This window comes from Fringilla coelebs (genome assembly GCF_963513975.1).
Source record: "Fringilla coelebs genome assembly, chromosome: 2".
Taxonomy (NCBI): Eukaryota; Metazoa; Chordata; class Aves; order Passeriformes; family Fringillidae; genus Fringilla; species Fringilla coelebs.
In genome coordinates this window covers 94,446,661-94,472,300 of record NC_140029.1, presented here as the reverse complement: position 1 = coordinate 94,472,300, position 25,640 = coordinate 94,446,661, and the positions used below count along the sequence as shown (strand labels likewise).

General features: G+C 40.1%; 1 protein-coding gene across 2 annotated transcripts in view; it reads right to left on the bottom strand.

The window, feature by feature from the left end:
* The window catches only part of ZBTB20 (zinc finger and BTB domain containing 20), a 473,573-nt gene that overhangs the window by 423,288 nt on the left and 24,645 nt on the right, over positions 1–25,640 (bottom strand). Inside the window, exon 1 of one of the 2 annotated variants that reach the window (XM_084225373.1) lies at positions 21,671–21,787. The exons of the other annotated variant lie outside the window; for it this stretch is intronic. The gene's annotated coding sequence lies outside the window, so the exon portion shown is untranslated. Of the gene's footprint in view, positions 1–21,670; positions 21,788–25,640 lie in introns of those variants that run through there. 2 annotated transcript variants of the gene reach the window in all.

Below are 25,640 nucleotides of genomic sequence, written 5' to 3'. Positions count from 1 at the left end.
TTATATATTTTTCTATGCAAGCTAGGTGCAAAACAAGCATATCCATGGTATCACACAAATGCAAATCTATTTTGGGTAAGGGAATCCACGCAGTAATTATCAAAATACAAGAATGCATCAGCTGGGTTTCTGCCCTAAGTTTTGTTCTATTTGACATTTTTATTAATAACCTAGATGATGGAATAGAAAACATTTTTATTAAACCTGTAGAAAAAGGAACCTAGGAGGGCAATGAGTGGCTGAATAAAATTCAAAATTACCTTGGCAAATAACAGAAACCTCAAGAGGCACTGGATGAGATTCAACAGGACTACAGGTAATCTACCTGGGCAGAAATTATTAATGACACTAATACAAGATGGTGATAACTGAGCAGGAAGCAGTTTTTCAGAAAAGGATTTAGAGTTTCAGGAAAGGATTTATATATGTTAGCAATATTTGACAAACAAGGAGCCAATCATCTTTTTAAGGTCTGTAACTGCAAGGACAGAAGAAGTAACCTTTCAGCTCTGTGAAATCTGGGCAAGTTTCAGGATGTAAGCAGACAAATTATGGGCTGTGCTTTCAAATGAGATGTGACGCATCCACCAAAAAAACCCCCTATATTAGAGACAAACAGTCTTTACAACAGAATCCAATACCTGCTAGACCTTTCCACTAACCTGATGCCAGCAACAAGTCTCACCAAAGTAGCAGCAAAAAATTTAAAAATATTGGTCATCTGCTCACTATCAGGGAAAGAAAAATGAATAAAAGTTATGAAACTCCTTGAAAGCAGCAGCAAAGGTAGAGTGCTGGAAATCAATTGCACCAGGGTACAGTATTTTGGTTTTTTAACAAAAACTTGACAAATTTTTTAGCACATTCATCAAGACTGTACTACTGTATTAAGAGAGCAAAAAACCTAATAAGGGGGCCTCAACTCCATTTAATTTCAAAGTTTTCAAACTCTTCCAAAAGCAATGAAGTTTCTTGGTACCAACACATCGGCAGCGACATCTCCCAGTTCTGTGTTGAACCCCAAGTGTGCACAGGTGGAGACACGTCTGTACTGTTCCTTCTTTCCCTTCAAAACAGACCTCTGCACCCTTTCACCTTCCCATCCTTCTAATGCAGAATCTACTTACACCAGCTATTTACACAAATCACTGTCCACGCCCTTCTGCAATGGCTAACACCCTGGCACTGGTCCCTGCTTCATTCCCTCCCTGCCTTCCTCACCCCCTCAAAACCCCCTCCCTTACCCTTATCCCACTCCCTGCTCTGTTCCCCACGGCCCCATTGCCTCGGTTCTCCTCCCCTGCCTTGAGGAGAAGGTGCAGACCCTGCCAGGGTCAGTGTTTTGGCAGCAGCTCTGGGGTGGAGCTGGCTGGGTTACCACCACCAAGAGAACCAAGTCACCACCTGCCACACTGCTTGCCTGAAGCACTTCTCAGATGTTCGGGGCAAATACCTGAGGAAGAATGTTTATCATGTGGTCAGATAAGAATCTTGGCAGGAGGGCTGGGAGCTTCTAGCTGTTTGAGTGGCTCAAATGTCTCAATGGATTGCTCCAGTCTGTAGCAAATATAATGAAAGAACACTGCAGAGACATGATTTCCCAAGTCAGACTTCATAGGTTTTTTGCCTGCCTAGAAGACAGGCACCTCAGCTGTCCCGATGTATAAGACTTCACACAGCAGTTCGTGTTACCTGGGCTGTCACTCCAGACAAAATGCCTGCTGGCACACAGATCTCCCTGAGCTCAGGACTTCACTTGGAGGCACAAAACCCTGCAGATACTGCTAAGCACCGTGGTGTCTCATTCCCAGGATCACACACAGAAGACACAGCTGGCCAGCAGGGTGGTCTGATGCGTTTCAAATACAGAGACCCAGAGCAGAAGAGATGCTGCTGTGCTGTTTCTGCCAATACATGGATTGCACACAGCACAGCTGAGAAGTGTAATGCAGATAGTGACCCTATGGGCAAGTCCCAAACCTCCCAGTGCCCTGCAGATCTGAAAGGCCTTTACATAAAAGAACACAAAGACTCTTCCCATTGATTAAAGTCCACCTACTTGACAGGGAGCTATAAAAAGACAAGGACAATGTCTCAAAGAGATGTAAATATATAGTATCTATTGCCTCAGGAAACACAGGAAGTTTGCAATTCTTTCTGAATAACAAATACAGGCATAGGTATAAATACCTGTTCCTACTAATATGGTGGCAGAACAGTTTGGAGAATGAGAACAAGATTAAGTTTTAACATTTTTTAAAGAAATTGAACCATTACCCAAACTCATTATTCAAATACTTCTTACACATTCAGCCTTTTTCCAAATGCACTACTAGTAAACAGGGGCATTAGTGTAGGAGTAAGCACACATATAAACTGCTCTGTGTTTTTCTGTGATGACTGCAGCTAACCCTGAAGCCACTGAAATTCTGCTAATGACACGACACACGTCCACATTGTAACAAAACTGAAATACCAGGAAGCAAATCCATGCCATAGTGATTCATGTTTCTGACTCTGTCTAGTTGCTCAGCACTGTCTGCTTCTACATTACTTGAAGCCTCAAATATCCAAACAGCTTTCCCAACATCCACATATAAAATTTCAGAAAAATGAAGCCATTTCCTTTCATGTGTGAATCAACCTGCAGATTGCATAATATCTAGTGCAAATTAACAGTGAGACGAAGAGCTTATTAAAAATAAACAAACAAAAAAATCTCTTTCATATGCCTAAGTATGAATATCCATTACTAAATCAAATAGAACTCATACTGATTGAAAATGTACACTGTTCAAAGACTTGGCCAAATGTGCCATGACAGAGTAAGGTAGGAACTTCCTCCATGGCTAGTTTTTTCCAGTCTTGTTCATGAGAAGCCTTTCCTTACCTACCTCAAAAGTGTTTGGTACTTTCAGAAGCTGAGAACTTGATTTCTTGAACAGTTCCTGCCTTCCTACACACAGCCATACTTGTTTCTTTCATGTAAATATCACACTCTGCAATTACACAACTTCTTTAAACAACATTTTTGGCATAAATGTCATGCCATTTATCTGGAATTTCTAAGCTTCCTAGACCAAAGAGCCTTCTGGCCAACTATTATCTAAAATTGCTCCTTTAAATGCATACACCAGTAGAAGTTCTTTGCATCCAGCAGCTTCAGCAGGTACTTCTGGGCATTAGGAACTTTGGTAGAAAAGCAGGTACTTGTCTAGGAACATAAATACGGAATTGGGCAAGCAGGAGGAGATAATTAATTCTTTCCAAGCTTAAATCTTGACAGTTTTAGGACATATGTTTTCATATGAAAAAATCTCAGAGCACTTAGCATACCTGAACAAACACCCCCTCTTTGATGCTAGCAGGGGACTATCTCCAATGAAACTTTAAAGTTGATTACTTACTTTCTGTACTAGCCTGATCGAACTCGACCCTACAGATATTTTTAAAATCCATCCTTCTGCAGAGGGTTTTCACTGTGCAAATCCAGTGTTGTTTAGCATGGAGATTTTATCAACTAACTCACAATTATTCGTTAATTATGAAATTTATGAATTAACAGCACTTTAACCTTATATATGTACTGATGAACAAAGTCAAATTAAATAGCTGTAATACAAGTAAGGTTGGCAAACGTACTCTAAAAGATTCTTCAGAGCACAATCTCAACATACAATTATGAGCTCCTGTTTGCACACTGTGCATAGGACTCTTTAAGAGAGAATGAGTTTCTCCCAAGCAGCTTGTCATTACTGTGCTCCCACCATATTCTGCTCTGCCATCACAACCAAACCAACCTATCCCAAAACCCTCTTTCTCATCTTTGAACTACACTGGAGTAGTCAAATACAAGTAAAGCACCAACAGAACTTGTGAATACGCTTGCTTTTCTTGTAATAATTCTAGAATTCATTGCAAATACACATTATCTGGCATGTTTTGGTACCAAATACACAAACTTTGGTATGTTTTACATTGGAATTTTTTATGTACAAGCTGACTGTAACAGAAAGCCATCCTCAGTATCTGTGGACCCTTCAAGGACTGCACAGGAAAATAACGGTGTCCAAAGAGAGGGAGGGCAGTCAGCACTGCTCTGTCAACAACAGTGCAATAGTTGGCATTATGATATTTCCCTCAGAGCAAACAAGCTATTGAAATTTGTTTTGTTTTGGATCCCCAGTACAGAATTAATTGCTTGGGACAGTGTATCTATCTCTTAAGCCAAGCCTGCATGGGGACATTGAGAATGTTAAGGCAAATCAACTAAAGGCTTGACACCGATGTGCACACATTTAATTGTCTTGAAGCTGTGAGTAGATGCTCTAATTCAACAGCAAAGCTCCCTGTAGCTCCTTATTCAGTTAAACTAGATTGGTCTAAGACTAATTTACTCCTGAATTAAAGCAGTCCCCCAAGGACTCAGCACAACTCATTTTTGCATACTAACTTCATGCACTTAACCAATTTACCTCAGCTCTTCCTGAGCTCCCCAAGCCTTACGGAGTTTTCAGCCCACAGCTGAAGGGAGCTTGGCTACTTCATCTCCAATGCTAGGAACATCAAACTGAATGTTTTCCTCAACATGTTGCTTCCAGAACACAAAAAACCGCCCAAATTTAAACAGAAATTCCCTGCATTGCTTAGCTGCTCTCTGCTCCAAGATGACAATCCATTGGATTTGGAGTCTATAATTACCTTGTTTCTCTACTCTCAGTCTTCAACTTTGTGGAAGCCAGTTCTTGAAAACTGGCATATTCACACATACACAAAAAATCCCAGAAACAGGCAATGAAAACAATGCAGGTGGACACTAATTCCAAAGTGGGATTTGAACTGTCACATCATCTTCTTCAGAGGCTTCAAGCTGTGTTGAAGCCATGATCTACTGATACTGGTTTTGTTCCTCATGATTTGGAAATGGCAATCATATCACCATGTTCTACTGTTTCTCATCACAACCACTGCTGTGGTATCTCGGCACTCTCTGGGAATGAATCATATCCCATTAATTCAATACTATTTCAGTTCAACACTAATCCTTAACTGGGGTTGATATTTCTCAAAATATTCTAATACAATTATCTATAGAAAGGATCTATTCTTTTAAAAAAAAAATTAGTTGCTTCCTTACTCTGAGAGCTCAGACTGCCATTTTATTTAGATCAAAATGCAAAGCACTTCTCAGAATATAAGCACCTAGGAGAAGTAAAGATGTCCTTCTTCCATCCAGGATGTTGGCAGTAGTTGGGGAATACTTTGTTTTGGCCTTACTGCATGGATGTACACATTTCAGCAATGCTTTGAGTGTACCCACACAGACACACTTGTGCGCACACTTGGGCAGACAATATCCCAAGGCACATCATAAAAGTAAGTTCATGGACTGAGCTATCAGAATGATGAACAGTGTTAGAGGGTGACTGTACAGCAGCTAGCTGAAAGCAGTGCTTAGAGGAATAAACAAATATAAAGAATGTTTGCCCTTTCCTTTCCCCAAAATAAATTCATTCATTATAAACGAACATCATCATCTTTAGAGACTTCAAATCCTATCAAAGCTGTATTTACTGACACTGTTTTTTGTTCAGCATGATTTGGAAACTGCAATCTTGTCCCCATGCTCTAACATTTCTCATCACGACTGCTGTTGCAGTATCCCAGCACTTGCTGGAAATGAACCATATTCCATGGATTCAATCATAGATCTAACACTTTAAAACACCACTCAAGCCAAGCACCACCAGAATCCAGCGGGCAGTAGGCAACATGGGATGCACTGGAACATGGACTGTTCAAATTTGCATTTTCAATTCTAGATGTTTTTAAAACAAAGTACCTAACCTCTCAGTGTCAATTTAAAAAAAATAATCCCAATCCCAAAGGGATTAATAACAAAAATAAGTATGCAAATGGAAGTGAAGCCCACTGGACAATATTTTCATTGATTTGCTGGAGAGAAGGACCCCTAGTGTCCAGCTGGATTTTGGCCAGCCTGGAGTCTGGTGACTACACAGCATCCAGGATGAAAAAATATCCTAGCTTGTAAAATATTTCCTGCAAACACTTTCCCATCCTTCTTATTTGGAAATTGACTGATGAAAGGAAAAAAAACCATATAAATACAGTTCTGCTTTCCTAAACTAATTATTTCAAAATATAATCAAGGTATCATGTGATCACCTGGACGCTGAGGATTCATCATTACCGATGAACAGGAATATGCCTTGGCACAATAGTTTCAGTGGTTGATTATGCACTGCAGACACCTATAGATAAACATCTCTATTTGTAAAAAATGAGCACCGTCTCTGAGAGCAGTTGCTGATGACGCTTTAAAAGCAGCATCAAAAAATGTAATGCTAGAAGGATGAAGCTGCCCAGCCCTGTCATGTAGTAGCTTTGCTTTCTAAGGGGGAAAAAAAAATCTGCACGATTCCTTATGATCAGGGGTTTACCCATTGATTTGGATAATCATTCAAATGGCTAAACAGACCTCTAATTTGAAAATAAAAACCGATTGATGCAATCACAAACAAGTTCTGAAATTGTGATTTATAAAAAAGAGGGGAAATCTTGTTCTAAGCCAAAACACACACACAGTTACCTTTTTCTAATCAGAGCATTCATTTCTCCTCATTATGATCTCACAAGCACATTAAAATCTTATTAACATTAATTACTTCTGAGCGTCTATGCATGAGCAGCGACAGGCTTGCGTGTGCGCGTGTGTGTGTGTATGTGTGTGTGTCTCTGGATCATATCTACATTTATATACCTTGCTGCACTTTGCTTATAAAACATGTGAAAATATTGCTGCTAACACCAATTAGCTAATTTCACACACACAGATAGTAAGCTGCTGTCTCGCTGCACAGCTTATTATAGACCAGCAGACAGATGGACAGACAAACAGACGCAAAAAGCATCACGGCTCCTCCTAAATGCAAGATCTAAAATGCCTGGCACCCCCAGGAGTGTGAGTTTCATCCTCGTAAGTCTGAGGGAACAAAATGACAAAAATAATAAAAAAATATTTAAAAAAAAATAGGAGACAGCCAAATATCCCATTTTCTACACAGATGGGTTCAATGATGAAGTGATAGAGACAAAGAAAAAACTGGCAGGCAGACAAGCAGCAGGCGCACAGAGAGATAGACAGAGACAGATAAACAAAGCAACAGAGAAAGAGATGAAAGCATATTCATACATGTGAAATTGGGCTAAGCAATAGTAACTTCAGCCCACCACCAAGGTGAGGAAAGAAATGGCAGAGGCAAGAGTCATCATAAGCATGACTTCACATGCAAAACCCCGACACTTTACAAAACTGTTTATGGATTCTATTTACACTGAGCCACTAAATGCAGCGGTGCTGCTGGTGACACTCAGCTCCACCACAAACTCCAGAACAAACACAGGAATCTACATCTACGCACCACTATGGAACCACGCCTTCCTCTTCTTCCTCACCCTTTGTTTCCATCTAACTTAGATTCACCTCTGTCCTACTTCTAAATCTCGTCCTCCTGAACCCTTCTCTCTGCCAGGGGTTAATACAAACAACATCAGCATCGCTCAATGTGCCAAAGCCATGTTTATCCATCACGAGAGAATGAGCTTCTCAAGTGGGTCCTTCGCAGGACCCAGGTGGATACTTGCTGGTCATTTTCCTCTCTAACCAAATACCCATCTCTGCTCATCTTCTGCAACTCTGAAAAGAACTGCAACCCTGAACTGGAATTAAAACTTTCATTGACATCAGTAGGATACAAGGCTTAGAAGTGTCAAAATTTGCCTTTCAGCCCCACTACCCTTTCTTCCACTTGTGTATTCTTCCACCGATGACATCATCAGGCAAAACACTGCAAGGAGGGAAATTATTAAAGCCAAGGAAGATGGTTTCCTTATTGGGAATTTTTTTGAAATGAACATATCTTAATTTCTCATGGTAACATATGTGTTTGCATTTTCTGCTCACTCCTCTCAGATCAAGAGAAGTTAAATATGGCAATAATTACTGTGCTATCCCCAGCCTTTTTTACCTAAAGGTTTTGGAGCATTTCACAAGCTGTTCATGAAACTTCAAGGCATGCAGAAGGTTCTCCAATCACTCTAGTTCACTGCTAGGGAACAGAAGAGCAGAAGTGAAGTACCCAGATCTGTATGAAAGTCTACAGCAGACAAAAAACATCCTGTTATTTATATTTTTCGTATCTTCTTTTCTTGCACATGCCATACATAAGGTCATTAAAAACAGTACCTGAATTTAAAAAAAAACTTAATAAATTCAGTATCTGAAGATTGTACTCAGGATCCTTAATTTGTACTTATCTCGCTCATGACTTTCTCCTAATGCTGCTTATCCAGAAGAACCTACTCCCATACAAACCCAGCAACGCTGCTGACAAAACTACCATGAATTCAGTCCAGCAAGTTTGGGACATTTGGGGTGTATTCCAAACATCCAAATCAACTATGGTCCATTCTCAGTAAACCTGGCGATTCCAGGAAGCTTTGGAGCTCCTGAACACAAGCATTATTAAAGTTGCTGTCTTGCATACAAGCGATAAGCTTGGTGCACCTTGCCCGAATTCTGCCCAGCTCGGTTTTACCGTGCACACACAGCAGATCTGACTACACTGCAGACAGGAACCATGGCATATGGCCCTTTCTGCCACAAGGAGCAGGTTCCTGACCTCCTGAGGCAGAAAACAAGGAAGCAAATTGAACACCACTGCATTTGCTTGGCTTACTGTGCTTCTTTTGTTAAGGTTAAATAAAGGTTAAAGGTTAAATAATAAAAGGTTAAACAATAAGGTGTTCAGAATAAGGATATAGAAAAGTAAAAGCTTTATAAAATAAATAGTTTTATGCATATGATAAAGCAGGGCTTTTTCCTGCATATTTCCTAAAAAATAAAGACCATTAAAGTCTCTCTCAAATAATGCAGAATTACTTCCTCTGAGAGGAGGCAAGATTCTCTCTGACAAGGCAAGGAGCCTCAACAGTTCTGATTAAGAGAGATTCACCCAGAAGTTCCACTCATTTGCTCAGGCTTCCCAAAAAGTCTAGAGAAATCCGTGGCCTGTCATTCTTCCAGATTCCAAACTCTCCACTGTGTTCCCACTTCACTGATCTTTAGGCACAATAAAACCTAGGAAAACAGGACAGCCAAGCAGAATTTCCCCCTAAACACATCAGTGACCCCCATCAAAAACCAAGGAAGGGCCACACAAAGACATGAGTTCAATAAAATGGTTAAGAAGTAAGTATCCTCTAGATTTGCTGACTTAATGACTACATAGTTGTTGACTCTTTAACCCATCTTTCCCCCAAACCCACATAGACACATAAAGGTTCATGGGACCCAGAAGGAAAACTGGTGTATTCTATAAAGCATATAATATAATATATATATATATACACGCTTTGACATTTTTAAGACTTCGTACATCCTAATTAAATATGGCAAATGTTGTGCCTCGGTAAGTTAAAAACCAAATCCAGAAACTGATTTATTAAAGTAAATGCATAACACTGAAGGTGTTTAATGACAGAAAAAAGCTAGCTCTTTTTATTACCACAACAGTGTGTAGAGGTAACTGTGCAGTAGGGAACATTTGTAGAATATCCCCATGTCTGAATTTTGCATGTAAAGTGGACACAATATCTTAAAGACTAAGAGGACTCAAATACAATTGACTTGAGGATCTCTCAAAGGACCAGTGCTTATCAGCAGAATGAATTTGAGAGAACAGGGGAAAGACATCTACTTAGGGGATGTAGAGGGGGGGAAGATATTTAAAGCCTTTCCTGTACAAAAAAGCTTGACTTGCCTTTCTCAGGTGGGAACTATCCCAGTAAACCTGGTCTCCATCTACTCTATTCATCTACTTTGTGATCCTTACTGTGTCGTGTCTGCCAAAAGTTCCAGCAGGCTGAGACAGTATGAGAGTACTTAAGAGGTGCACTTGGCATCCTGACCAGCCTCAAGATCCAAACCCCTTTGTGTCCCTTCGGAGGTTAATAAGACAAAGTTTTACTGACTCCATCCTGGCCCTTATAAGCTTCTTGGGGATTACTGAAATTGGAAATTGCATATGAAAAAGCTGGTTCATCCAGTTTTTAGGAGAGACATTCATCCAATTCGCCCTTCGACCCCTGAAATGTGAGACATGCCTGAGGAGTGTTCTTTGTTATAGTCTCACAAATATATCCAACGATGGTGAATCCATATGTCTCTGATAAAGGAAAAACCTTATTGTGCATTCCAGTTTTTTCTTTTGTAAACATACTAAACTAGATGGATTTGGCTCTCAAGGAAGAAAGTATTAATTGTGCTGGCTAATAAAATTTTCTGTTGCTGTCCTTCCAATCTGGTCTTCTAAGCACCAACAGACATTAAAACTGGCTCTTGGGAAGTGAAAAAATATCAGAGAGTGGTACAAACCCAAAACTTGTTTGCAAGTTTTCAAGAACTGAGATCTCAAGATCTTGAGAATCTCATTCTCAAAGAACAAAAAGTTAAATGCAGCTATTACTTGTACAGTTTTCAGGTTGAATATACAAGCAACTCAGCTCCTCCCACTGTTCATTCTCTGAGAGATGCCTCAGCAGCAACACACCTGCGCTCTGCCCAGATCCAGCACCTGCAGGCTCCTACAGACTTTGTCCCTAGTGACAAGTTTAAAGACAAGCAACAATCTTCTTTAAATGCCTGCACCCAAAGGACCCTTAGGGACTGTTCTGTTCTCTTCTCATGGCACTTCTCAGACATTCTCAGCCACTGCAGAGATACACTCAAGAAGTCCAGGGCAATGTAGCTATTTGAAGGCACATTCGTCTTTGTACGTGATAGGGAGCTCCTGTATTCTCTTGATGACTATTTAATGTATCAAACAACACCACTATGTAATTCAGCCCGATATAACTTGGCCTTTTGATTATTACTGTACAAAAAGATGTGGCAGACTGGTTCAGTTTTTGAACATCTACTTGGACAAAGCTAACGCTGGAGCTCATCAGGGTATATTCAGCAAAGAGAAATCCAATCATGGGAAAACAAAAACATTGAAGTTTAACTCAGTTAAGAGAGCAATTAAAAAAATAAGCAAACGAAACCCCAAAAATGTTTTTATCTTTAAAAATTCTGCTGTTAAAGACTTTGTTGACATGTTGGTATATTAAATGTATTTGGCCTCAATATCTAGTTACTGCAGCATCTTTGTATCTCATTTTGGAAGTAGAAATGACTTTAATGGCAAAGAAGTCACATATGTGTTACAATACCACAATGGTGTAAAAAAAAAAAAAAAAGAAGAAGCCTAAGTCTTTAAACATAGCCAAGAATCATCTGAGCTTCCTTTATCCATGGAACATGGTCTTTACTTTACCAACTCCCATCTGCATGTACAATACACTGAGGAAGGAAGAAAGAAAGACCTCACTTCCTTCTTCTCTCTATGCCTCGATTGTTTCTGATTAAAAAATGGAAATAATAATGTTGATTCAGCTACTGAAATTAGGCAAAACTAAATTAGCTACTTTCATTAAACACTGTAAAATATTTGAATAAGTTTCTTCAGAAATGCAAAGTGCTATTTATCCGTATCAGCAGCTATCTGTGGCTAAACTGTCCTAGAACCTTTTGTGAGCATTCTCTCCTCCCGTTGAACTCAGCTGATAATTGTTCTTTGTTTTGAAGGCCATGTGTAACTCCTTTATCTAAAAAAGCCTGGGAAAGACTTAGAACTGGCACCTCGCTTTTTTGGTTAATCAGAACAAAGCAAACCGAAAAAGCAACAACAAAAAGAAATCACACAGGGTCTCAGGATTAAACCTTTGCAGATGAAAAAAAAAAAGCATCATTTTGAATGCTAAATTCTTTGCTGCCTTTGCCTGAGCATAATAAGAATAATCACCAACACCTCGTAAAAGAAAGCAAGCCATTTCATCAAGTGCATAAGCTGAGATTTCAAGGAGAGATCTGGAAGAATCTTATTAATACACCTATGTAAGCTGCCACAAGGGAGACAGTATCTAACACAGCAGAAATGAGGTCAAATGCAGCGGCACTGTCCTAAAGAAAACTGTCTCCTGGTCACAAATCACTTGTGGAGTACCATGCATCATCTTTAGTGCTTCAGACACATGCCAGCTGCAGCCAGTAGGGAGAAATACAAGCTAAATTCAGCTCTTGGTTCAAGGCTGGTTCTTCTAAATTTCATGGAATTGGTCCACTTTTATAAAAATGTAACATAGGGCAAAATACGACCCAAAACCATTTTACCAGATACAAAGACATTCAGAAATTTCATGTGGAACCTCTTATCCTAAGAGTACAGTCCTCTGAAGAGGATTACTGTATGATGATTATTCCAGCCCACTGCTCCTAAGGAAAAAGGAAAGGGCTGTGGCCTCGTCCCACTCCTCTCTGGTTCTACTCATACAGAACCCTGCTGCTAAAATTTTCTCCCTCTCTTGCCAGTGGGACCTAAGTTAGCCCCTCTTTTTGCATGAAGTTCAGACTTTTTGTCCTCATTTTCTTTGAACAGCTCTGCCCCCTGCCTGCGTCTCAGCTTTTATTTCTTCTAGCTGCTCACATTCTTCGCAAACCTCCTTCCTAAATGCTCCATTTGTATCTTTCTACCACACTGAAGCCAATGTTCCATAGTAACATTACTCCAGACTCTAATAACGCTTTAAAACAGCCTACAGTCTATTAAACCATGATCCTGCACAAGCAGACTTCCCCAAGAAACTCCAGAAAAGTTCATTTTAGCTCACTTCCTTTTTACTTTCAACCTTTTTTTACCTGCTAAAGATATGGAATAAAAATTAAATAAATTCTGGTAGCAGAATAAATTATCACAGGGCTGGATATGGATGTGATCTAGACAAGAGGGTTCTCACTCCAGCAGAGACAGTTTTAACTGAAATAGTTCAATTATTATTAGGAGTTTGGTCAAGACAACCTAGGGCTCAATACTGTGAAATTACATGGCTCAAAAAACACATGCTAAATTAACCTGCGATACAACATAATACAGCCAGCATAAGAAGATCAGAACAATTTTACTGTCATCTAAACTACCTAAGTAAACACTAGCTCTTAACCTCCATGTGGTAAAAACCTTTCCAAAAAGAAAACAAAAACCCGACCAAAACCCAAACCCCAAGACTTCAGGTGTCAGTTCTAGTCTGACATGCCAGAGAAAGACCACAAGTATTCAAAAACTTCATGGGGAGGCTAAAGGAAAGTCATCAGAGTAAAGAAAGAAGTTGCAATGCACTTTCAGGGTGATAACAAGGCACAAACTCAAGAGGGAAGGATTAAACTTGCTAGTACAGCTATGCTAACACCCTTCTATCTGCTTTCAGAAACTGATAAACATCATTATCATCTCTGTCCTGAAGACAGGTTACTGAGACACTAGGAAAGGAAGTGACTGGTTGAAAATAACACAGAAAACTAGAAACAAACTGTGAATCCTGCTTCCCTAATGCTCAGCTTATCCTCACCAGTACTTTGCACACAGTAGTGACTGCACTGCAATCTGATTAAAACTTGTGATACTGCACTATGACTTTGTGCTTACAAAAATGTTTAAGATTCCTGTAAATGCATTGGGAAAAAAAAAAAGTTTGTCTACCAAAGTATTAAGAAAGGCTTGGATTGGGACATAATCCCCTGTAAAATGGGACTCGGAGACTAGCAGAAAAAGCAAGTTAATTTGAGAATCCAGAAATGGCCAGCACTAGGGAAAAATAACTGAGCTTTCTCTTGTCCGACACAAAGTTGTGCATAGTTGACTCTACTGCAAAAGCACAACTGGCTTTTAATCTCATTCAGGAGCAGCTGCTTTCACAGCAGCGAAATGTTTCAGGATGAGCCTGACTGACTTGGTGGATAAATGATTTGAGGTCGGTATAGCCAAGAAGGAACCAGCTCCTTTAGGATATATCACCATCTTAAAAACATTTTTTCTATCCAGCTGGAGCAAGCTTTGAAGCTTTCCAAACTTGGTCATGGCTTGGAGAGGAAAATAAAAGCCGCTTTTTCATGAAATGCTGGAAAGTACAAAACAGGGCTTGGATTTCAAATAGTCCGCCAGGACGGGCTGGGCCTTCATGTCGCTTCTAATCACTTGTGTTAGTTCAGCACCAGAAAAAGGTGCCAGATTGGTAGCCCCAGGCACTCTACTCTCTATTTATGCCCAGAGCAGGTACAGCAGGATGGCAGGCTATCACAGAGATTCCAAGCCCTGCGACAATTCCTCCCATCCAGGGACCTGGTGAGAGGAGGGCGATGAGGTCTCAGAGCTGTGACTGCCCACACGGGGGTCAGTACCCTGCACTACCTTTCAGAAGGATGAGATCCCAAACTGCAGGCCTTGTGAAAGGGAAATAAAGGAGAATCCTCCGAGGCACTGAGATACAAGGACCAGAGATCCTTTTCTTTGCATTGCATTCTAGATGTCTCAAAATGAATGAATACTTGAGAGAGCGACGAGGCCAGAGAGAGCGAACGTACTGAGTACAAATGAGATTTATATGTGGCTTGAGTCACTCCAGACAATTAGCTACCCACCAGGCTGTTTGGTTTATTGTCCCTACTGGATAAAGATTTAATAAGCAGTCACCTAGATGGGAAACACGAGACTTGCAGAAAGGAAACTTTTCATTACCCTACACGGAAAACTTGAGCCCAGTCCTGCAACAGCTCTGCAGAGCTGATTCCCACTGGTGTGTCAACAGCTGCAAGATGTAGCTCTTCTTCATGACAGTCGACATAGGTGGAAAATATGGGAAACACAGGACCATCTTTTATTGAATAATTACTATGTCAGAAATCTTCCACACATTCAAAATATTCTATGGAAATTAATACAACTTTTTTCTTTTTTTTTTTTCTCTTCAGTACTCAATCCTACCCAGGACTCAGACATTTTTTCATAGCATAAAAGCACTAAATGCTGGATTTTAAAAACTTATCTACTGGGGAAATATGCTGTGTAGGGAATATATTAAACAATTCAGTCAATGTTTAGAAAAGAAATACAGATTCATCACAACGAGGAAGGATGTTTTAGAGTATCCTGAAAAAACAGCCAGTATTCAAGCCAAAGGACAGGATGAAGTGGGCACAACAGTATAAAGCTGACAAGCAGATTTAACTGACAGTGACAGAAAGAATTGGAAGCTGCCAAAGCCTAAGCTACATTAGGGCTTCTTCAGATACTACACACGCTAAAATGGAAACTAAAAGCATCAATGAGAACATTTGATAAAACACCTTCAGATGGGAAAAATCCTAGAAGCAGCCACAGCAAAACAGAAAATACAAACTTTGGGAAATCATAGGAAAAGGAACACCTGTCAAATGTAAGACTGAGGAAAAAAAGGCTGAATTACAGATTGAACATTTCATGACCTCTGAGCAGTCATGCCTGGTATCCAAGGCTTTAACACTCTTCATCAGAAGACTTCTTTAGCTGTTACTACCGCTCGTTGCAAGAGAGCTCAAAGCCATTCATTTGGCATAATTTTTGCCAGGCAGTGTCCCAGAGGGTGTGGCCCGGCCTCCTGGGAATAGCATTTGTTAGTTTTAGAGAACCAGCAGAGGGAGCACATCAGCAATTAAACATGGTTTTCTTGTGTTTGTGCCTAAACAATGAGATTTTTTGGTTGGCTTTTTTGTTGTTGTTTTGTTTTTATTCTCAGCATTCCTCTGTCACTAATGCCTGTGACTCACTTAGCTCTCAGATTGCTGGGAGTTTAGGAGCCAGAGCCATGGAGAACAGCAGACTCCACATCTAACCCACATAAAACAACAGTGGACACAAGCTTTTACCTAGTTGTCTTTCTTCACTTTCTCCCCATGTCAACCTCCATCTTACACATTCCTGACATCCTGCCCATGAAATCTTGTACTGCCACATGACGATTACTTTCACATTCCTGCACTGTGACCACTAACTTTCTAGTCAGAAAGAGAGGCATATGGATCTCTAGGGAGGAAATAAAAATCAATAATTAACTTTCAGTCAGCTGAAAGGACAATTCTGAAGTCCATAACACAACTTTCGTGGTCCTACTTTTGTATCCTCAAGGGATTCATCACACAGCTATTGATAATCTTAGAAATAAGATATTACAAAACATGTCTTTTAGTTGAGAAGGGGGAAAAAAAAGGAAAATCAGTAATTCCCATGCTGTATTTACTTCCAAATCAAATGGCATGCTATACCTGCTTGCATTTTTAGCTCTACCATAACCCCAAGATAAATTCACTCCTAAAGTGTAACATTAAGAGGTCATCTACAGGTGTAACTTACAGAATGGCACCATGTCTGTCCTGCAAAGGATTTCCCAAAGGTGCTCTGCAGAGGGTTGGAAGCCCTGCCTATTTAGGTTTCCTTTCTTCTTTACTGCACTTACCAGCTGGTTTTAATTCAGACGTTTGTAACCACTGTTTGATAGTAGCTCAAAGATTCTGGAAAACCCTACAGGTTCTGATTCACCTCTGGTACTGCCATTTACACTTGTGCAAACTGGACACAAAATGTTGCCCAGTGACCTGTGTCCACCCACTGCAGAAAAGCACCAGGAAAGAACTACGACACGAGGTATTGAAGAAGGAAGTCCTACAGACGCTGCCAGGGTTTGATTAGGTAGGACTAGTTTGTGTTAGAGTCCCTATCTGCCATGAAAGATCTTGAGCAGCAGTGCCTGAGAACAGTAAGTACAGCACAAGCTGCAAATCCACCCTCCATGAGGCTGGCGGGGCAGGTTGCCACTGATGGGATGAGGCCATTCTTGGCATGAAAGGATGGCCTTTGTTCTGGAATAGCCCATGGCCTTTCCTCCCATAGTGCCACTGAGTGCCAACCCAGCCAGTGGCTCGCTTCTCTGGAGGGTGAACATCTGCCCCCTCAAAAAACCTGGGACCCTCCACACTCATTTCTCCAAAGCCAACAGCCAGCTGTGAGAAGAACCGTGCTTTTTTTCTTTAAAGACAGCTTTATCCCATTAGCCTAATTTCCCATTCCTGTACTCCATCTACTTCAAGATACAGTCTGCCCTGCACAGGGTAAAAGCTGAACCTCCTTCCTCTTGCAAACCTTAAGGATGTGTAGCAACCTGCCTCGTAGCACCGGCAGCCCTGGCTGCCCCAGCGGCTATGGAAGAGGAGGTGGCACATGGCCCTGCGCCTCTGGTGACAATTTTACAAGACCCATCTGCAAACAGAACTCCTGCTAGCGCTGGGCGATCAAAATACCGTGATAGCACTCGATGGTGCTGGAGGATTAAGTACAGAAGCGTAAGAAAACGTGAAAGACCGAAGCAGTAGTCATTCTGAAATGCTCCTATTAGAGGAGAATTGGATCCGTGCCGTTAGAACTAAACATTAACTTTTATAATAAATACTAACCAAGAATACAGTCAACACCATCAAAGGAAAAACCACCTGGACAAAAGTCTTTGCCTTTAGTTACTCCTCACTGAAAGTTTAATACATCTGTGAAAATCTGTTCAAGTTAAAACAGTACAGATCTTACAAAAGTATCTCAAAATTTGGTGTATGGTCAAACACTACTCTGCACCAAGAGAAAACTGGCATTGATAAATTATTAAAAAGCCAAGTCATTTTTCACAGTTGATACTGTTTGTTTAGTTTCTAAAATTTTCTGGGACCAAACTAACCAGAACAGTAAAGTCCGTCTCACTGTGATTTGCCATCATTTTCCCTCTGCACCACAGTGTGAATGTTAGACCCTTCAGAGGGAACAAGTTATTCTTTAACAGTAACTATTTCCAGTGCATTGTTTCAGTTAAAAAAAAAAAAAAAACTTTTATAAAGGATTTGGATTTTCTAAAAGTTTTGTTAAAAAAAATATAAGTAACTTGAAGTTAAATTTCAGTCTTTAAATTCCCATTAACATTTATGAATCTCTTTCAGCAGAAGCTCTTTACCATACAGATCACAGTTTAAAGAAGTCCTATAAAAACAGACTGGAGTGAAACCAACTGAAATCTATAAGGCCACAGCATGCCATCAGTTTCTAAACAGAACTTCTATTCAAATTATTCTGCTTAAAACCTCATATGGTCTGCAAAAATGAGAAAGGTTTTCCTGAAACGATTTAAGTAACAATTTATCTAAGACTATAATCTCTCTTGTATGGGATTTGTAAGCTATCCCACAGAATGCTCTAGCAGGGGACACTATTCCCTATTTACATCAAAGTTTTATATAAATAATATTACAATTTTTTTTAATATTCTGCAGCTGTTTTCCCTTATGAATAAGCCGGGCCTATGAAGAAAATGTGAAAATAGGAAAACTGTGAGTAATATTTATAATAATGATATCTTCAACTCAGGAAATTGCTACAACTGTCTTTATCAAAATAAACAAGACGGATATTTTTTTCTCCTTTAAGAGAAAAACAACATCCTCCACTATTAAAAGTAATTTGACTTGGTATTTGTTTGGCATTTGGATTTAACTGTCTTATATCCCCGTTTTGGTTCTGTTAAAAAAAAAAACCCAAAGAAAAACCAAACAACAAAACCCCAGCACAAAAACATACACACAAAAACCCCAACAGCACTGCTTCTCGTCTCCCAGGAGTGAGAGCGGCACATACACACGCCATTCAGCCCAAAATTGCTCTAGCTACAGGGCATGGCAAGGCATGAAATAACTGCTCCGGAGCACTTCCTCGTGTGGGTGTGTTAGATAACTGTCTGCTCCAACACTAAAATAAAGCACAGTGTGACCCGGCGAGCAGCGCCAGCCCTGCCCCGCACAGCTGCCCAGGCTGCGGGCAGGGCACCCCCAGCACCCCGCACCAGCAAACCCGGCCCTACCTCCCTGGCCAACCGGCCTGGCATTCCCCGAGCTCCAGCTACATCACCATATGCTGGATTTAAGTTTACTCAGGCATACTTTACCCTTTGCTGCTGGATCCAGATTGCAAACGGACTTTGTGCTATTGAAAGAGCTAAGATTTGTTTTGTTTGTGTTTTTTGTTTGTTTGTTTGGTTTGGTTTGGTTTGATTTGGGATTTTTTTTTTTTTTGGATAGAATATAGTTGAGGCTCAAGGAAAATTACATCCTCGTAGTGAAAAAGATTTTACTATTAGAAAGAAATCTTATGGGATAATGAAAAAATGTTTCTGCTATTGTGACTCTCTTTTTCTGCTTGAATTCTTCTTGCCTGGAGTTTTCATAAAATCAAGCGGTGTCTCGTAGTCATTTTTAAAGTTTTTCAAAATTTTCAGATGAGCCTGGGCTTCAGCTAAAAGTACATGCACAAGGACCTGAGGACAGGTCCCTGTGCTCCTCTACAAAAAACCTGGGCTGTTGAGGAACATACACCTGCATTGGTGCAGGAGAAAATGACAGGTGCCTGAAAGCCCCTCACCCATCCCACCACCAGCAGGATGGCTGCGAACACTCCTGCTGCCCCACTCCAGGCTGACCACCACCTAGAGGCATCAGCAAATCCCCCTTTAAGACCTTTACATTTTTAGGCGTAACTTCAGCATCCCCTCTATGACCAATCTGAGTTTTCAAAGCCTGAGATTCAAACTTTAGGAGAGGAGGAAATACCTTGCTATAGTTAACAGGTCATTTAGAGCAACATGCATATTTAAAGTCTATCACCAACATATTAATTTAAAAGTTTGAATAAAAATAAGGAGGAAAAAAAATAGTAAACAATAAATGTCACTCCCCAGCCAGGAGACAAGCCGGCAAATTTTGGCACAGTGATATATAAAACCTTGAAAAGTTTCACTCATGTTCTGGAAAAGCTGCTAATAAAATGGAGCAAGTAGTTTCTGTAGTTACAGTGCCAGTGAATAGATCTCCTGCTTTGGATTTCAATTAACTTAGTTTGTTCAGCGAGGAGGCACTTCTGTAGAAATGGGGACTCGTAAGTTAAAGGACAGCTAAAAAAACCCACCAAACAACAGCAAAAAGACCTGTTGGCAGCAAAAGTTCTTTCTGGCAGCAAAATAATGGATTTTTAAGAAACATTTCAATAGATTTGAAGGTTTTGGAGAAATCTCCTAGGCAGTCTCAGGTGGGTTAGGAATATTGCATTATGGACTTCTTTGTGCTAAAAGGAAGGCCTAATGCATGTTTTGAAGAAGTCCGCCTCTTGCTATTAAATAAATAAATTTCTATTAAAAAAGGTGATTGTTAGTGTTCAGAGATCTCCAGTGATCAGCGTCCATTTTATATAATTACTTAGGATTCTCCTGAACACTTTATGTAACTCACTTCCACTATCCCTTCTCTTTTTTCTTTTCTTTTTTTTTCTTTTTTTTTTGTTACCAGCAGAGTAGCAGTTTTACTCTCCAACAGAAATGACAAGAGCTCAGATAAAAAGACCATTTCAAATGGATCAGTTTAAGCAGTCTTTAGAACCCATGATAAATCTGGGCTCCAAAAACTCGACAATGCTAAATGGGCTATGAAATGCATTCACAAATCCCTCCCCAGAAAAAAAAAAAAAAGAAAAAAAAAAGAAAAAAAAAAAAGAAGGAAAAAAAATCAATTCAGAGAAAAGCTTCGATGCTTGAAAATACAAATAAGCAGCATATTTTGGAATGAAAAATGGTAAATAAATAGTTACTATTTCTGGACAAAATGGCTCGATAGATTTCATAATTTGCCACCACTGTAAAAAATATCTATTCCCTTCCCCCCTCCCTTCCCCGTCAGTACACACGGAAACACAAGCATAACCATGCATAAAGTGGGAGGGTGGGGGGCAGCCAAGGATACAAACTCCCTCTTAGAAAGTTTGAATTCTTATTAACCCAGTGATGCCTCCATAATGTTACATTAGATCAGCAACATAAAAGTTAGAATATATGTTTCCTTTCTTCCTAGCAAAGGAAATTGCAAAAACACTAATAATGAAAAATAGATGTTAAAAATATCCAGGAGGAAAAAGTACATGTACAATAACCGAAATTAACCCACTCTGCCCCCACACCAAAACACATAAACAGCAAAATCTCTGAATAAAAATCCTGTCAGAAAGAGTGGAACCTGCTTTCTCTTTTTTTTTGCTTTTATTTACTGTATGCCAGGCATGGACTTTAAACTTACAGTGTGCATATATATAGAAAACAAAGAACGAGAGTCACCGTTAACCCTGGCCACCGGCATTACAGTTAAAAGTCATTGGCAAATACTAATAAACCCCCATTTAGCAGTAAATTAGGAAAACATGATATATGGACGGACAGATGGAACTGCATAAACAGAAAAGAAAAAGCAGAGAGACCCACAAACATACGGAGAGAGCTGTTTTAAAAGAGTGAAAGATATTGATTTACTTGGAACTAGTGTTGGAAAACAAACGTATTTGTTTCCTTCATGATGAAAAAAAAAGTAATTAAAGTGAATCACAAGGGGGCACACCCTTAAATAAGTCGGGGGGGGGAACATTTGTAGAGGGTAAGGCCTTCTATAGATGTTCCGAATTTTAAGCTAGCAAATAGGTCTGGCAAACTTACATCTCTAAATTAAAAATCGAGGGGGGGGGGGCGGGGGGGGGGGAGAAATAAAGAACTGGTGGTGGTTTAAGGAGAGTAGAGGCTTTATTCTTTTATGTTTTATAAAAGTTGACTGGCCTACCTTGTTGCCCAGTCCTCAGTTTGTCTCCTCATAGTCGCTGTCTCCCTGGAAGTACAGTGTGAGTGGTAATGACTGCCTGCCTCCCTAATGAGTCCATTTTCCTGCTCTTGATGTTGTGTATATACACACACTGCAACCTACCTTACAAACCACAGAGACGGGAAAGGGAGAGCGAGCGAGAGAGAGCGAGCGAGAGCGAGCGAGAGTGCGAGAGACAGGGAGAGCGAGAGAGGGAGAGAGAGAAAGGCGCACACAGACAAAGCCCTCCTACCAGACAGCAGACAACCCTCCTTCCCCTATCTAGCAAAATACAACTCGGCTAATGCAGCAACAGGTTCAATACTGCCAGGCTGAGGCAGCGTAGCAAAGGTACACGGGGCTGAGCAGGATTGCTGGCAAATAAACACTTCGGTGCCGGCTGGCTCCACCTTTCTTATTTATGTTACAGGATGTTGGAATGCATTGTTTCAGACAGTCCATATGATTATCATAAATACATTTTTTGTGCATATTAGCATGGAGCGCCGAAACGTATCAGCCATTCTGCTCCGTAACCTTATAGCTCTAACACATGCAGGGAAGGTGTAAACATATCTCTTTTGACAGGCAGACTACACAAAGCCCACTGATGATTTTAAAGTCATGAGATCTTTCAAGAAAGACGCTCCTGGAGATAGGTTTCCCCAGACAATAGGGGAGCAGGGAAAATTGATCTTGATGAGGAAGAAGTCTTCCTAAGAGACTGCTCGGTAAACAATTGAAAAGAGAGGGCTATTCTCCCCAGCATTCCCTCCTTTCAAAAAATATATATTGGGAAGCTTCTGCCCCTACAGCTATAATAATGTGCTGTGCTTATGTCTGAACAGGTGCAATGCATATAGTACATGGTGTTACAAGGACAGAAATAAATCTCTCAAGTAAAAAAACATTTTCCCAGTTGCAAACAGGCCAAGGTTATTTAAAATACAGGTCTAATCTGAAGAATGTTCTCCCCACTCCCTGTATATTTTTGCTGGGGGGAGGAGAGGGGACGGACGGGTGGTGGAAGGTGCGAAGGAAGAAAAGATAGGAGAAACAATACGTGGAACCAGTTACTATATTTTTATTTTTACAATATTCTGTCACATCTGAAGAAGATGTATGCTGCTTCTAAAATAATTTTCACTCAGCTCTGCTTCTCATCACGCATAAACTTATGCTGTCACAAAAATTCTATTTATTTTAATGACAACTACAGACATGTCAAAATAGGAATACCAGGGAAAAAAAACCTTTTGCACCTGTATTTCATTCTTGGCAAATGCTCTTCAAGAACTTTACCCATAGGGTATTTTTTAGACGGAAATACTAGGTCCAAAAATAAAATAAAATTAAGTGATATTACCAAGATTATGCTGTAAATCAGTAGAAAAACAGAGGAGAACTCAATCTCCTGAAGCAAAACAGACTTTTACTGGAGTAACTCATACCCACCTAAAAGTTAAGTGTCCTGTCTAAGCCAGTTGAGCAGGCTCCCTCTATTGTCAGTGGAGAGACAGGCACCTCCCAAACACAAATCATCCCAGCTCTCTCTGTCTCCCCACTAAAGAGGGAGCCTACACAACTAGATTAGGCTAAGCAGCTAGCTTGTAGTTGGCTAAATTAAGTAAAATGAATCTCACTTTTGATCTAAAGCTCTATTACAACATCCTGCTTCCCAAACTACATTTTTATTATCACATTTATTATTAGGCTATATATGCCTAAATTGTAGTGATGGAAAAGGGATAGTCTGCTGACTAAAAGAGACAGGTAAACTCCCTAGATTCATGGATTTGTACCCTCAGGCTGGCTGGATATTCATGATTCACAGAGTCTTTATAATATTAACCAGCCTGGTGACTGGTGAATTTGATTAGTTTTGTTCACTGGTACACATTTTTGTATTCCGCTTATAAACATTCTGGTTTTATCCAGATGTACAGTAAATACAGAAGGATCAAGTAATTTATTTCAAAAGGTTAATTTTCATTAGTTTTTTCATCAAAACACAGCCTCTCTTACCTTAGGGTAAAATATGAAGAGTAAAAAGCTCTAATAGATGACTTAGTTTAACTCCTTCCGTAATATTTAGCTACGTACACACCTGGCATATGTAGAGGCAGCTCTCCAAGTTACTCTATTTATATATTACAAAAATTTAGTCATATTACATATTTTCTTCTCTGGACTTCGTGACCATAATCACCTTATTGAAGGGTATGTAAGGTCAGGAAAGCAGAAGGGGCATTTGTAGACTTTGCTTCTAACTGTGGTAACTCGATCTGGCTGTGTAAGTACCAATTGAGCAGTCATTGCCTCAGTTTTTCCATCTGTAAAACAGACTCAACTGTAGTTCCATGAGTAGATGGTACTGTAAATATGTGAAGAGTCTTCCCATCTCGGCCTGGCATCTCTCAGGGTTTTACGATGGCAAATATTATGGAAAAAAATAAATACTTTGTCAAGGGGACTTGTATCAAAGCCAGCTGATGAAAATCACAAGTTTTTATATCCTCATATTCAGTTCAAATAATAGGAACAGTCTCTGAAATTTAAAATTTAAAAAACAGGTCTGCACCAAATTGAGCATATCAGATGTGAGAAGTTCTTAGCAGCCTGGAATATATGACCCCAAACTAACATTAATTCCTTTGTCCAACCAATCTTACAAGTACAAATCTGAAGAGATATTTAAAATGTACAAACTTTGCATAAAAACCACACTTGAACCCTTCGAATTCAAGACATTACAATTGAAATCTGTGTACTGAGTCAGAAACACTAAAGTCTGAAAAATGTTCAGACTTGCAATTGATCCAGATCCAATACCTGTAAGTCGGAAGGCACCGAGATCCTTAACTTTTCTCTAACTTTCTAGAGATGTCCTATATGCATCTGAGCCAGGGTAACAGGCCAAATTTCCTCATGTTTTGAGGAAGTCTGAATCTCAGTAAGAACACTAGGACTGAGCCACCTAGAACAATGCTTAAGGCCAGACCCAAACTGGAACCCAAAGCCACCCCTTCCAAAGTCGCATGGGATTTGTGTACTCATAGAACTATAGAACTAAACCAAACACTTTCAAACCTCAAGACTGTTGGAAAGCAAATATGGAGTAGATTCCAACTTAAGCTAGTTTTGGCCTTCAATCAGAAATTAATCAAATTAACCATAATCTTAATAAAATCCAAATATATGTTTGACCTGAATGAAAAAACCCACAAGATGTGATTTGCACAACTGGTTCCTTGCCTGAAAGTCTTTTTTAGACTTAGATCCTAACCATCAATGGCTCAATTTTGGGTTGTCTTATTAATCATTTAGTCCATCTAAACCCTTTTTAAAAAATCCTGAGAGGAGTGGTTTGAATGGAGAATCCTGATTTAATGTTTTGCCAACATAAAACTGCCCATTTGCTTGATTCAAAATGCTCAATGAAAGCTTGCTCACCACCACACCACACTCCTGTGGGCCTGCAATTCCTCCTCTCCATTACATGAGGAGGTCAATGGCTATGCACTTGGATCCTTTGCAAGAAGCAGGAGAACGTGTGGCTGCTGGCAGCTTTCAGCTCTGTCACAGGACTGGACACAGACCTGCTGTGTGACAGTGAGGACCTGCATGGCAGTCACACGGCCTGGCCATGCAGCACAACAGGCAAGCAAGCCTTGTCATGTGCCAGGATTGCACATCTCCCATGGCACAGACATCAAATTTTGGTTAAGCCACACACAGTGTCACCCCATGAGAAAGAGGCTGGAACAGAGGGCTCCCAGCTGGCTCAGTAAAATGCTGCATTATCCATCCTGAATGCAAGAATGAGCAATGGTAGATGATACTCCTGCTTTTCTTTTCCTGCAAACTTGTCTTCTCAGTTCAGAGTTAGTTTCTAGCAAGTGTCATTAGGGAGGCAAAAGAGCCCTAACCCCTCTAGCAAAGCCTCCAAAAG